Raw genomic sequence first — 13,369 nt, forward strand, 5'->3', positions numbered from 1 at the left:
AGGAGCCGCCCGTGAGAAGTCTTGCAAGCGTGAGTTGGCCGTACGGGTGCGAGCAGCGGTCAGGAGGTGGTCGCGGGCAGAGCGGAGGGTCCGAGGAGGGGAGGCATTGAAGTTGGGCAAGTTGACACATGTTCTGTGCATGGTATATGTATGTAATCTGATCGTACAACGCTTTGTGCATAAGTACACAGGCTTACAGGACGTCCTGAAGCAGGCCAGGAAGGTGTGTGGCCATTTCAGGCGTTCCTACACGGCCATGGCGCACTTTGCAGATATCCAGCGGCGAAACAACATGCCAGTGAGGCGCTTGATTTGCAACAGCCCGACACGTTGGAATTAAACACTCCTAATGTTCGACCGCCTGCTCCAACAAGAAAAAGCCATTAATGAATATTTGTATGACAGGGGTGCTAGGACAGCCTCTGGGGAGCTGGGAATTTTTTTGCCACGTTACTGGACGCTCATGCGCAATGCCTGTAGGCTCATGCGTCCTTTTGAGGAGGTGACAAACCTAGTCAGTCGCACCGAAGGCACCATCAGCGACATCATACCATTTGTTTTCTTCCTGGAGCGTGCCCTGCGAAAAATGTTGGATCAGGCCGTAGATGAGCGTGAAGAGGAAGAGGAAGAGTTGTGGTCACCATCACCACCAGAAACAGCCTTATCAGCATCGCTTTCTGGACCTGCGGCAACGCTGGAAGAGGATTGTGAGGAAGAGGAGTCAGAGGAGGAATGTGGCTTTGAGGAGGAGGAGGAAGACCAACTACAATAGGCATCCTATCTGGTACCCGTGGTGTTGTACGTGGCTGGGGGGAAGAGCATACCTTTATTGAGATCACTGAGGAGGAGGAACGGGAAATGAGCAGCTCGGCATCCAACCTTGTGCAAATGGGGTCTTTCATGCTGTCGTGCCTGTTGAGGGACCCTCGTATAAAAAGGCTGAAGGAGAACGACCTGTACTGGGTGTCCACGCTACTAGACCCCCGGTATAAGCAGAAAGTGGCTGAAATGTTACCAAATTACAACAAGTCAGAAAGGATGCAGCATTTTCAAAATAAATAAAAAAGTATGCTTTACACAGCGCATAAGGGTGATGTCACAGCACAACGGGAATCTAACAGGGGAAGAGGTAAAGGAATCCTCCTCCTCCCACAACCACGCCGGCAAGGACAGGACGCTTTACAGACGTGTTGTTGATGGAGGACATGCAGAGCTTTTTAAGTCCTACGCATCGTCACAGTCCTTCGGGATCCACCCTCAGAGAACGACTCGACCGACAGGTAGCAGACTACCTCGCCTTAACTGCAGATATCGACACTCTGAGGAGCGATGAACCCCTTCACTACTGGGTGTGCAGGCTTGACCTGTGGCCTGAGCTATCCCAATTTGCGATAGAACTTCTGGCCTGCCCTGCTTCAAGTGTACTGTCAGAAAGGACCTTCAGTTCAGTAGGAGGTATTGTCACTGAGAAGAGAAGTCGCCTAGGTCAAAAAAGTCTAGATTACCTCACCTTTATTAAGATGAATGAGGAATGGATCCCGAAGGGACTGACAGTGGGCGATACATTCGACTAAAAAGACCTGATGAGATGAGCTGCCTTGGGCTAAAAATGGTCCACACGCTGCTGTATTTTAGCTCTGAATGCCGGTTGACTTGCGTGACTTATCCACCACCAACTAGGGTTCAAGCCGCAATGTTTTAGGGCACTTTCTGCCTGGGAAACAAACATCAATTTTTCTGGCCACAACAATACCTAATTTTTCAGCCATGTGTACATGCCTAATTTTTCGGGCCTCTGGTGCTGCACTGTGGCTTCAAAAACCAAACCAAAAAAAAGGCACATAACAGGGAATAGTACTACTTAACACACCACTCCTATCTGGTGGCACATTAGATTGCACGCGCAGTGCCCCAAATTTGAAGTAGGAGGACCGACCAAGCATCTTTTTCCATCTCCCGCTTCCTAAAATCGATGCCATATACACGTCCCCTGATAGGGCGCCATCTCGTTATTCTCTTGGGCGCCAGCTCGTTATTCTCTTTTTCACTTCACTAGGGACACTTTACTGCACTATGGGCACTTAGACCCACTCTTTGTCTTGCACAGTGTTATTCCTAGCCAGCATCTGTGATGGGAAATCAGGCAGTCATCTAAACGTTTAGATTGAGCTTTAGCTTAGAACACCCTTGAAGGTGTTTAAGGAGAATAGGGCTAGTTTAGAGGATTCTTCTTAGACCTCTCTGAGTCTTTATAGCCCGTCTACCTATCCAGCATTTCTATAAACTAGCTAAGAGAAAGGGTGGCTCTGTGTCTGTGATACATTTAACTTTATATCACCTTATTGACACTTTTTATGACAGCATCACTCCGGTCTCCATACTCTCTGCCTATACCCATCTATTTAGAGGGAATTTCCTTGCCCCTGCCAATATTATATAATAGGTAATAGTATTACCATTATTACACAATTAGCCACTATAGGGGAATGAGTATAGTATCCCTTTGTTATTTATAAATGATACAATAAAGACTTTTGTCCATTACTCAATTTACTTTAACAAAGGGTACTAACCACTGTATTAGGAAGCATTACTCTGCTTTCCCTTTCTCCCTCTATTATACACCTATGCTCACTAGGATTTGTAGGTATCACTTTATTATAGTTGTCTAACCTTTTCCTATGCCAGTTTTAGATCTCCTTCTTGGGAGATTTTTTCTTTTTTCAGTTTATTAGCATACCTGGGTACAAGCCCTCGGTGGGGCTGGCACCACCACCTGACCACATTTCCTCGTTTCTTCCACTCATACCGCTTTTTCCATCTTTGAAGGGGTTTGGCGAAACAAGGAAATAGTCCTCTACTTGTAACAGGGATAAAACTGATAAGAATAGTACTACTTAACACACCTTATAATAACGCAGAGAGAGGCAATGCAGAGAGAGTAGTCTGAAGAAGAGGAGTCAGAGGAGTAAGGTGGCTTTGAGGAGGTGGAAGACCAAACACAGCAGGCGTCCCAGGGGGCGCTTGTTGTCACCTTTCGGGGACCCTTGATGTTGTACGTGGCTGGGTGGAGGAAGAGACCTTCAATGACATCAGTGAGGACAAGGAACGGAACATGGCTAGCTTGGTATCCAACCTTGTGCAAATGGGGAGTTTGCGGTTGTGCAAATGGACTGTTTGCGGTTGTTTGCGGTGCGTTAAACGGGGGGTTTGGTCTGTCACTGTGAAGTGGGCGTAACCCTTACACTACCTGATCGATACAACATAATACAGTAGGTCCCCCCTCATTATTTTTATGGCCCCCACCCACCGCTCACAGGTGGGGGCAGGCGGGAGGACAGTAGGTCCCCCCCATTGTGATTTAATGCCCCCACCCACTGCGCAGGGGTTGGGGCCGGGGGGGAGGACAGTACCCCCCCCTTATCCTTATTTACTGAATATTCCCCTGTATAACAATGTTTGGCATTTAATGAATATTCCCTATTCTACTCTGTGTCAGTGTGTATCAGGGTCTCTGAGGACAGGTGTCAATCCATATCTGCCAAGTGACCCTATGTTGGAGGAACAGTCCCTATTCTGCTCTGTGTCAGTGTGTATCAGGGTCCCTGAGTACAGGTGTCAATCCATATATGCCAAGTGACCCTATGTAGGGGGGACAGTCCCTATTCTGCTCTGTGTCAGTGTGTATCAGGGTCTCTGAGGACAGGTGTCAATCCATATCTGCCAAGTGACCCTATGTTGGAGGAACAGTCCCTATTCTGCTCTGTGTCAGTGTGTATCAGGGTCCCTGAGTACAGGTGTCAATCCATATATGCCAAGTGACCCTATGTAGGGGGGACAGTCCCTATTCTGCTCTGTGTCAGTATGTATCAGGGTCTCTGAGGACAGGTGTCAATACATATCTGCCAAGTGACCCTATGTAGGGGAAACAGTCCCTATTCCGCTCTGTGTCAGTGTGTTCAGGGTCTCTGAGGACAGGTGTCAATACATATCTGCCAAGTGACCCTATGTAGGGGGAATAGTCCCTATTCTGCGTTGTGTCAGTGCGTATCAGGGTCCCTGCGGACAGGTGTCAATCCATATCTGCCAAGTGACCCTATGTAGGGGGAACAGTACCTATTCTGCTCTGTGTCAGTGTGTATCAGGGTCTCTGAGGACAGGTGTCAATCCATATGTCAAGGTGTCAATATGTCATATGTCAGGTGTGAATCCATATCCATTGTGATTTAGGAATGTTACGTGATTTATGCCCTTTATGGGTTAAAACCAGACTCTGCATCAACTGTGTAATTTTCCATGGGAGTTTTGCCATGGATCCCCCTCCGGCATGCCACAGTCCAGGTGTTAGTCCCCTTGAAACAACTTTTCCATCACTATTGTGGCCAGAAAGAGTCCCTGTGGGTTTTAAAATTCGCCTCCCCATTGAAGTCTATGGCGGTTCGCCGGTTCGCGAACATTTGTGGAAGTTCGCGTTCGCCGTTTGCGAACCGAAAATTTTATGCTCGCGACATCACTACTAATATGTAAAAATATATTAAAGGGACACAATAGGCAGCCAAACCACTTCTTCTCACCGGAGTGTTCTGGGTATAGTGTTCCTGTTCCCCTTAGACCTGTAATGTAAAACATTGCAGTTTCAGAAAAACCTCTATTATTTGCTTTGCAGTGCTGACTGCCTCTAGTGGTTGTCTACCAGTTAAGCAGAATTATTGATATGGAACCTAAAATTAGTTATATGGCTAAATTATTGGTAGTTATGGATAATTACTATTCTAGTGGTGAGATTTGAATTATTTCCGTACTTAAATTATGAAAAACAACTTAATAGAAATTAAATTTAATATTGTTTGTTTTTAGCATGTTACCAAAGAATTGTACTATGTTGATGTTTTAAATAAATTTGTTCACTCATAATCAAAATGCTAAATTAGTATTTTTAAGTGACATTTTGAGTCCGTATCCTACCAACATTTCAAGCAAACTCATGGATGCTGCAGTTTAATCAGAAGTAAATTTTACAGCAAAAGGTCAGTGCAGGCTATGTTTTAAACAGACAAGATGAGAGACAGATGGTATACAAATGGTATCAGATTTGCTAACAAAGGTCAGACAAAGAAAATGTAAAAACTAGTTAGCACTCCAAGGAAGCACTCTAGTTTTATGATCAATTCTCTTGTACGTAGGTAGAGAAACTAATAAATTAAGGATATACATTTTATCTAAAATTCTGGAAATTATATCTCAGAGGAGAAATGTTTTAGTTAATTGCTTTGCCAGTTGAATTAAAATTGACAGTCATGAGGAATAGAAATGTAATCTCTGCAGAGAATCGAATAATTAATTAGTACTATATGAATTAGTTGAGCTGTCTATTGCCATAGCTAAATAAAGCAGCTGTATTGGAGTATAATCTATTATATAATTCAGGATTCTAAAATAAATAAATATATCATAATCATGTTGACATAGAAACTATGACAGACTTTGAAAAAGGCATCAGTCTGAGCATATTTACTAAGTGTATTTATTTCTACCAAGTGGTCTAATTTTATTATTTCTATAATATGGATGATTTTGTTGATAAGTACCTCCTGCCTGTCCTTTTAATAAACACATTTCTAAAGTATATGTTAAAAATAGGGGTTAATTACAAATTGGTAAATTATGGAGAATTCTAAGTTTGTTCACAATAAAAACTGATAAAACCCCGACGGGCGGAACACCCATCCAGGCAGGGAAATATTAGGAGACTCCCTCCTCTCCACCGACCACACCGCAGGAGAGCCGCCCGCCGCTGGTGGCGGACAACCACCAGGGCCCTCCACAGCACCCATCATGGGAAAGACCCGGCCCCGAGAGGCAACCGAGTCTGTGGCCACAAGGTACCAACCCCACATGATGCCGGGAATAAGGGAGAAGCCCCCTGCTTCAACCTCATCCACTCCTCGCTGACCCACTTGAAAACGATGCCGGAAATCCTTTCCAAAGGGAGCCAGAGTGGCCTACACTTACCCAGTCGCACAAGCAGAGCCACCAGAACGGGCATAGGGTGAGGCAACCCGGATTCATACAGGCCGGCCCGCGACCAATAACTCAGCCCACAACGCAGAGACTAAACTATTAATCAACTGAACTATAGACTCTAATGCATGCCACTTACCATGGTAATCAGACCCAGCCATAAGCAACACATTCTTCATCCCTACCAAGGGAGTACACTCACCCGGCACAGCTGGCTGTAAGCAGGCACCACACATAAGACCAACACTACCATCGCCACCTGTATGGCGGTCACAACAGCTTACCACCGCACACATATATCGACACACCAGCCTGCCCCCGAGAATGTCCATCTTAACAGACTCGGATAGTACAGCTCCATCCTCACAAATCACTATAGTGCCGCAGCATGCTTCCACACTATACCACACACCTGTGTTACTTTCATTGTTATACAATGTCCCGACCCACTCTTGCTTGAGACTGTGATTTTTATCAATATGCAGCAGTTAAATAATCATAACGCAATAGCTTGTTTTAACTACCTTAATGACTGGCAAAGGCACACCAGCTGACTCACGGTTTAACCTACTTGGTATTGTACAATATTAAGATTGATTCATGCACTGTTACTTTAGCATGCTACATGCTGGATTTTATAACCTAAAACCTGAATTACCATGCTACAGTTTAAACTTAAAATAAGGCATCGTTACCCTGGAAATAATACATAATGGGCATTCATAAGCCGCAGATAGGCTTTATATATATAGATATGCTTTATATATGTTTTTGTTAATCTACTTAACAAACCAACAAAAAATTTGGCATTACTAAACAAGGAAATGTATCTACCTAACGCTAACGATGTATTGAACCCATGCTGTGAACAAACCGTACATTTCCCTTTTCTTTTTTCTGTATCCCATCTCATATGTCGCAATAAAACAAAGATTGAAAAAAAAAAAAAAACTGATAAAACCATTTTATTTAGAAATATAGACATTACTCTGACATGATTATCTACAGTATGTGTGGTTATATAGACTATATTTAGACTACAGGAAAACAGGAGAGACACAGACAAAGAAAATTTCATGTATGGGCCCCTCTGAGATGGAGAGAAAAGGGAAATGTCTACTAAGACTTAGACTTGGTCACCAATCCCTGAATGAAAACCATGAAGTAGAAATCAACCAGAAACTAGTAGAATTACCAGGAGCTAATATTAGAGTCTGCAGTATTTGGTAACATGCAGATAAGTCTAAATCAGATTAAAAATGCAAAAGTATAAATAGTAGCAAGTGATAAAACCATAAGAAACATGTTTTTATGCTGTTCTTGTTGTTGTTTTTTGTTGTTTCTTATGGTTGATCAGTATTCACCACTGGCTTTATTTCACATTGTAAATCATTTGTTGCTAGTTATATTTTTGGATTTTTTTATCTGACTTAGACTTATCTACAGTTTACCTATTACTATATATTACTATATACTCTAAATATTAGTTCCTGGTAATTCTACTCATTTCTAGTTGATACTATAGTTCAGATTATATTTACTTTTGCATAACTATACTAAGAAACGTAAATGTAACACCTTTATTAAATTTATAGATTATCTATTAAGATCTGCTATTAGGTTCTGGTGGGATACGTAAAGACTTAAATAATAAAGAAAATTGATGAATACATATATATTATTACTAATAAAGCACCAATATACTCTGTAAAGCGTAACAATATGTAGCTTAACAAACAAGTTGCAACAAGACAAGTTGAATGAAGAGAACCAGAAGGTAGTGGGTGCCCTACTTAAATGAGCTTACATTCTCAGGGTGTAATTGGTAGAAGAAACAAGTAGAATACAAGTTTTAATTATAGGCTTACCAGATGGGCTAATTGTTTTTAATGATCAATGCAATCAGTGGAAAATAGCAACAACAAAAAAAAAAACATTTTGGAGCAATCACCATGGAACGTTGTCCCACAATAACTCTTAAGATCCTCTAGTGCAGAACATTGGGTTTGATGTATAACTACATACATGTTCAGTATGCTCAGCTTTCATCAATATAAAACAATGTCTATTATCTCTGTGTCAGTGACTTGACTTCATCCTATTTAATAGGAGCACAAAGTACCTAATTCAGGATCAATAAATATATTAATGGAATTGGAATCACTCGGAATTGCTGATGTAAAGTGATTGCTCTAAATTAGTGTATTTGGCAATAAAAATGTTCATGAGCACACTTAAATGGGTAATACATTTTTAGTTGCCTAAACCGGTTAAATATCGTCAGTATTTGCTAGGACAATCCAAGAGCCATTTTGTGCATGTAGTTTCAATAGATATTTATATGTTATTCATACATTGCTAAACATCACATGCTATTCTGTTACTCTCTATATAAAATTATACAGTCATGTGAAATTTTTTTATCAACATTGTCATGTTTCTCTCCATTCTTCTTGGTTAAATTTGGAAGTTACCTATTCTTTATTAAAATGACCTTCTTAGGATAACAAAAGCACACCCTTAGTACTGCAAGTAAACCTAATGCAGAAGTTCATCTATATTGCAGTAAATCACTTATAGTTTAGTAAGTAAAAAGTCATTAATCACTATACATTATACCTCCCCAGCAATGCAATAATACAATCTCATATTTGCAACTCAAGATGTTTAGGATTTGAAGAAGGGTACCCAAAAAGTAATTACCCCATACTAGAATTCAGAAGAAATAGAACAAAATCACATTCTCGATGTCAATTAATACTGATTACAAGTGAATCGAGTAAGGTAAATATTATAAATGTAGGTAGATTGAGATATCAAACAGGTGGTTTATTATATTTAATGTCTTTAATCAGGCATTGTCATTATGACCCTAGGGTTTAATTACAACACCTAAAAGTGCTGAGAATTGGCCAGGGATATACACATTCTAGGCCAAAACAGCTCAAATTTAAAAGTAGTTGACTATTGACCAGTTTGACTATTCTTGCCTAAACAAAATTCAAGTAGCATTTTAGTGAAAAAAAACCTATTGAATTCAACACTTAAACAAGGAGCGTAAATGTGTTTTAACAATAAAAAAATGTGTGTGGTATCTGGTACTAGACTATGAAAAAAATGAATTAAGGATTGTTTATCCAAATCAAATGACTTTTAATGAAATGTCCCTGATTTACCTGTTTATTCTCTGGACGAAAAGGCATATAATTAAGATGAACCGATTACTTATCGGTTACTTCTGTTAACCATCTTGGCTCTCAGCCCAGAAGATAGATGAGGTATCGGAAAGCGGCTGGAGGCCTCCAGGGTCACTGCTAGGGTGGGTATGTGCTGCTATTGGCCGGACTCAATTTGGGCCAGAAGATTGCATACAAGTCTGCAAAGACTGCATGGAACTTGGTTTCACAGTGAGGGTCTTTGCTGAAAGGTAGATAAATGCCTCTGTGCCTCCAAAGGTAGTGGTGTTCCCTGTTATAGACCGGGATATCCCCCACAGGTCCAGAAGGAGGGTAACAGGGCTTTAAAGAGGGTTCAGTGGGCAGCATTCTTCAATGTGGGAGATCGGCCACCTCCTTTTGTTGCTGGAATAAGAATCGGTGTGAGTGCCGATAGAACTGGACCAATTCAAGCAGATATTGATGTAGGTGAGTGTAATGTCAATCCGTTGCCTCAACAAAATGGCTCCCACACCATTGAATAGCCACACCACTGAATAAAATAATTTTGAATGCAGTGTGCCAAATACTAAATTATATAAAATGTGACGGCAGATAAAAACTATTCGGCTCATCTAGTCTGCCCTATTTTTTAAATGCTTTAATTAGTCCCCGGCCTTATCTTAAGTCTAGGAAAGCCTTATGCCTATCCCACGTATGCTTAAACTCCATCACTGTGTTAACCTCTACCACTTCAGCTGGAAGGCTATTCCATGCATCCATTACCCTCTCAGTAAAGTAATACTTCCTGAAATTATTTTTAAACCTGTGCCTTTCTAATATAAGATTATGTGCTCTTGCTGTGGTAGTTTTGTTATTCTTTTAAATATAGTCTCCTCTTTTACTGTGTTGATTCACTTTATGTATTTAAATGTTTCTATCATATCCCCCCGTATGGTCTTTCCTCCAAGCTAAGTTAAGATCCTTTCCTGGTAAGTTTTATCCTGCAATCCATGAACCAGTTTAGTAGCCCTTCTCTGAACTCTTTCCAAAGTATCAATATCCTTCTGAAGAGAAGGTCTCCAGTACTGCGTACTATACTCCAACCAGTGTTCTGTACAATGGTATGAGCACTTCTCTCTTTCTACTGCTAATTCATCTCCCTATACAACTAAGGATTCTGCTAGCATTTCCTGCTGCTCTATCACATTGTCTGTCTATCTTTAAGTCATCTGAAATGATTATTCCTAAATCCCTTTCCTCAGATGAGGTTAGTTTGGCATCAAATATTCTATACACTGCCCTTGGGTTTTTACACCCAAGATGCAATATATTGCACTTATCCACATTAAATGTCAGTTGCCACAGCTCTGGCCATTTTTCTAATTTACCAAAATCATTTTCTAATTTACCAAAAAAAGAGCCCCACTGTAACAAAACCCTACCTTTTGCCTGGGAATAATTATTGCTACCGGCCCTTTAAAAACTAACCAGGTACATATACAGCAACAGAGACCATGGATCTAATGGAATATGCTTACCTGGTTCATGTGGATTATTTTTCATTACAGTTCAGGATTTTTACCAGCATTTGTTTATTTATGCGGCCCATACGGTAGGGACTCAGCATGTATAAATACAAATGCAAACTACCGAACACCGGACCACCCTGCTATTCAATTATGTGGTATTTTACCTTCCTGATCGGCGCATGCAATCCCTATGAGAAACACACAAACTCTTTGTTTCAGTTCCTGGGTGGCCGCCATTTCAGGAATTTTACACGTGTTCGCGGCCATCTTAGTTCACGAACAGCGGTGATTTGCCGTCGAGTGTCTGGAACTAAAATTGGACACTCGAGTAGGCGAACACCGCTGAGACCTCCATAACATCGTAAATTCGTGCTGAAACTACTGACCGTCCTGCCATTCGGTAGACAGACTATACAACATACAGGGATTCTAGCGATCATCAAGATATCCATGTATGGCAAGATTTTTGTGACTTTTCACCACACGAACAAGGACCGACCGCAAGGCCAAAACTTATGGAACTATTTTCGGCTAGTGTGCCTGTGCGGTTGGTCAAAACTTTAAAGCCCCATAACTCCCGAATCCCTTAACCGAATGGGATGGTTTTTAAATATGTTGTTCCCCCGGATTAGGGCTATCTGGGGATACTGGATTTATGAATGTACCCCATGTATTTGGGGTACATCCAAAACTAGGGTAAAAATGTGTGCTTGTTGATCATGTTAAATGTTTATCTGTAGGGAGGAAATGTGTGGGATGTACCCTGTTTGTTATTGGTTACTGTACTAATTATGTAGGTGTCTCCCTTGCATGGGCAGAATTGTATAAAAGGAGAATCCTTGTCATTAAAATTTAGTTCTTCTTGACCCTTCAAAACGTAGCCTCGTCTCGTTCTTGGAAGGGGATTTACTGCATAACTACCTTGCTCCTTTAACAGCTATACCTGACTCTGCTCTTGGATCTCGTTGAGTGTAATAAGTAACTTAATTACTACACAGCAGCTTGCTGGGAAAAAGGACGTCTCCAATGGCTGATACCCTCTCACTACCTGGGTAGCCGTTACACCCACCCACAGTGGGCTATATTAATGTGCACTCTCCCTGCATTCCCGCCACCCCTATCTCTATGGCAACTTACACCTGGCCTGTATGATCGGCATTGGGGCAGCCCCAGGTGGGGGTCAGTGATGCAGCCTTTTTTTTTACCCTCCACTTTAAAGTTTATGATATGGGTTCTACCACGTTACCGCTACCCTGCTCAACAATAGAACCACGGTCCATATCAGGCAGACGCAGCGGTCATACAAGTCTCTCTTATATTACGGACAATAAGGCCACGCAAGGACACCAGGACCTCCATAGACGATTGGCGCCTTAAAAGGCCTTCCCTTGGATGCCTACACTGATGACTAAAATCCACCACAACTTGTGAAGGAATTGCACACCACAATTTAGCCTATAAATAAGCATCTACTCTTCATCACCCACTTAGAATGTCACCGACTGCAAACAGGACGAGAAGACACCATCGGCAGTAATAGCACTGATAGTTTTGGGTGGGCACCCCTCGCCAACGGTGACTCCTGGAACATACAGGGAGGCCATATGTTAGCTGGCCACACAGGCCCACACAAAGTAGGCGGAAGCACAGGGTGCTAACAGGAATGCAGACAGCTGAATAAACACTTTCAGAATCAGACAGAAGCAAGCTCAGGGGGAGGGATAGAACCACCGCTTGCAGACTTTACTCTACAACTCACATTATCTGACATACACAGAACATGGACATGGTGCCTCAACCCTACTATATTACATAGCTCAACTGTAACTCAACTGTAACTCAAAGCCCAGTACGCATTTCTTACACTGTGCAAGCAGGAGGGGACACCTGGCCACCCCCTAGGCTTGCACAACATGGCCTATGAGGAGGAACGACAACAAGACAAACCCACTTCTCCTACCCCCCTCTTATATCACGTTGATGACTGATGCTGTGTACATTGAACATAGACACTAACACCAGTGCCACAAACAGTTACGAACGCTATACTTTACCGGTATTGATGGACTCCCATTCAAGCATAGTCGACAAAAGCGAAAGCGGTAAATGAGTTTCCCTTTTTGTGCCCTCGCCCAACCTATGACCGATTATAACAAAGGAATACAACCTTACTACAGTAGAAGCTTTACTCAAAATGTACATTTGTACAATCTGTAAGAATGTCACATTGGAACAAAAGAATGTCATGCAATTTTACCCCCGACTCTTATTTCTGTATTCCTTCCCAATAAAACAAAATCTTCAAAATAAAGAACTTATTAAAAAAAAAATATTAAAGAGAATGGGTCCAAGTACAAATCCCTGAGGTACCACACTGGTAACTAGACCTTGCTTCGAATATACTCCATTAACCTCCCTAGCGGTATTCCCGAGCGTGACTCGGGGTTAATTTTCGCTGCCAGAAGTGGTAACCCCGAGTCACGCTCGGGGTAGATAAGATGTACTTACCTCCGCCGCGATCCGCTTCGGGAGGACTGCCTCACAGCCCAGGCAGCCCTCACACGGCAAATCAGGCCCCCGGGGGCCATGTGATCGCTCTCAAAGAGCGATCACATGGCCCTCTATAGCTGGCTGTGGATCTGCCAGCAGGGGGACTGTTTG

The sequence above is a fragment of the Pelobates fuscus genome, chromosome 12 (assembly GCF_036172605.1).
Source record: "Pelobates fuscus isolate aPelFus1 chromosome 12, aPelFus1.pri, whole genome shotgun sequence".
Classification (NCBI taxonomy): domain Eukaryota; kingdom Metazoa; phylum Chordata; class Amphibia; order Anura; family Pelobatidae; genus Pelobates; species Pelobates fuscus.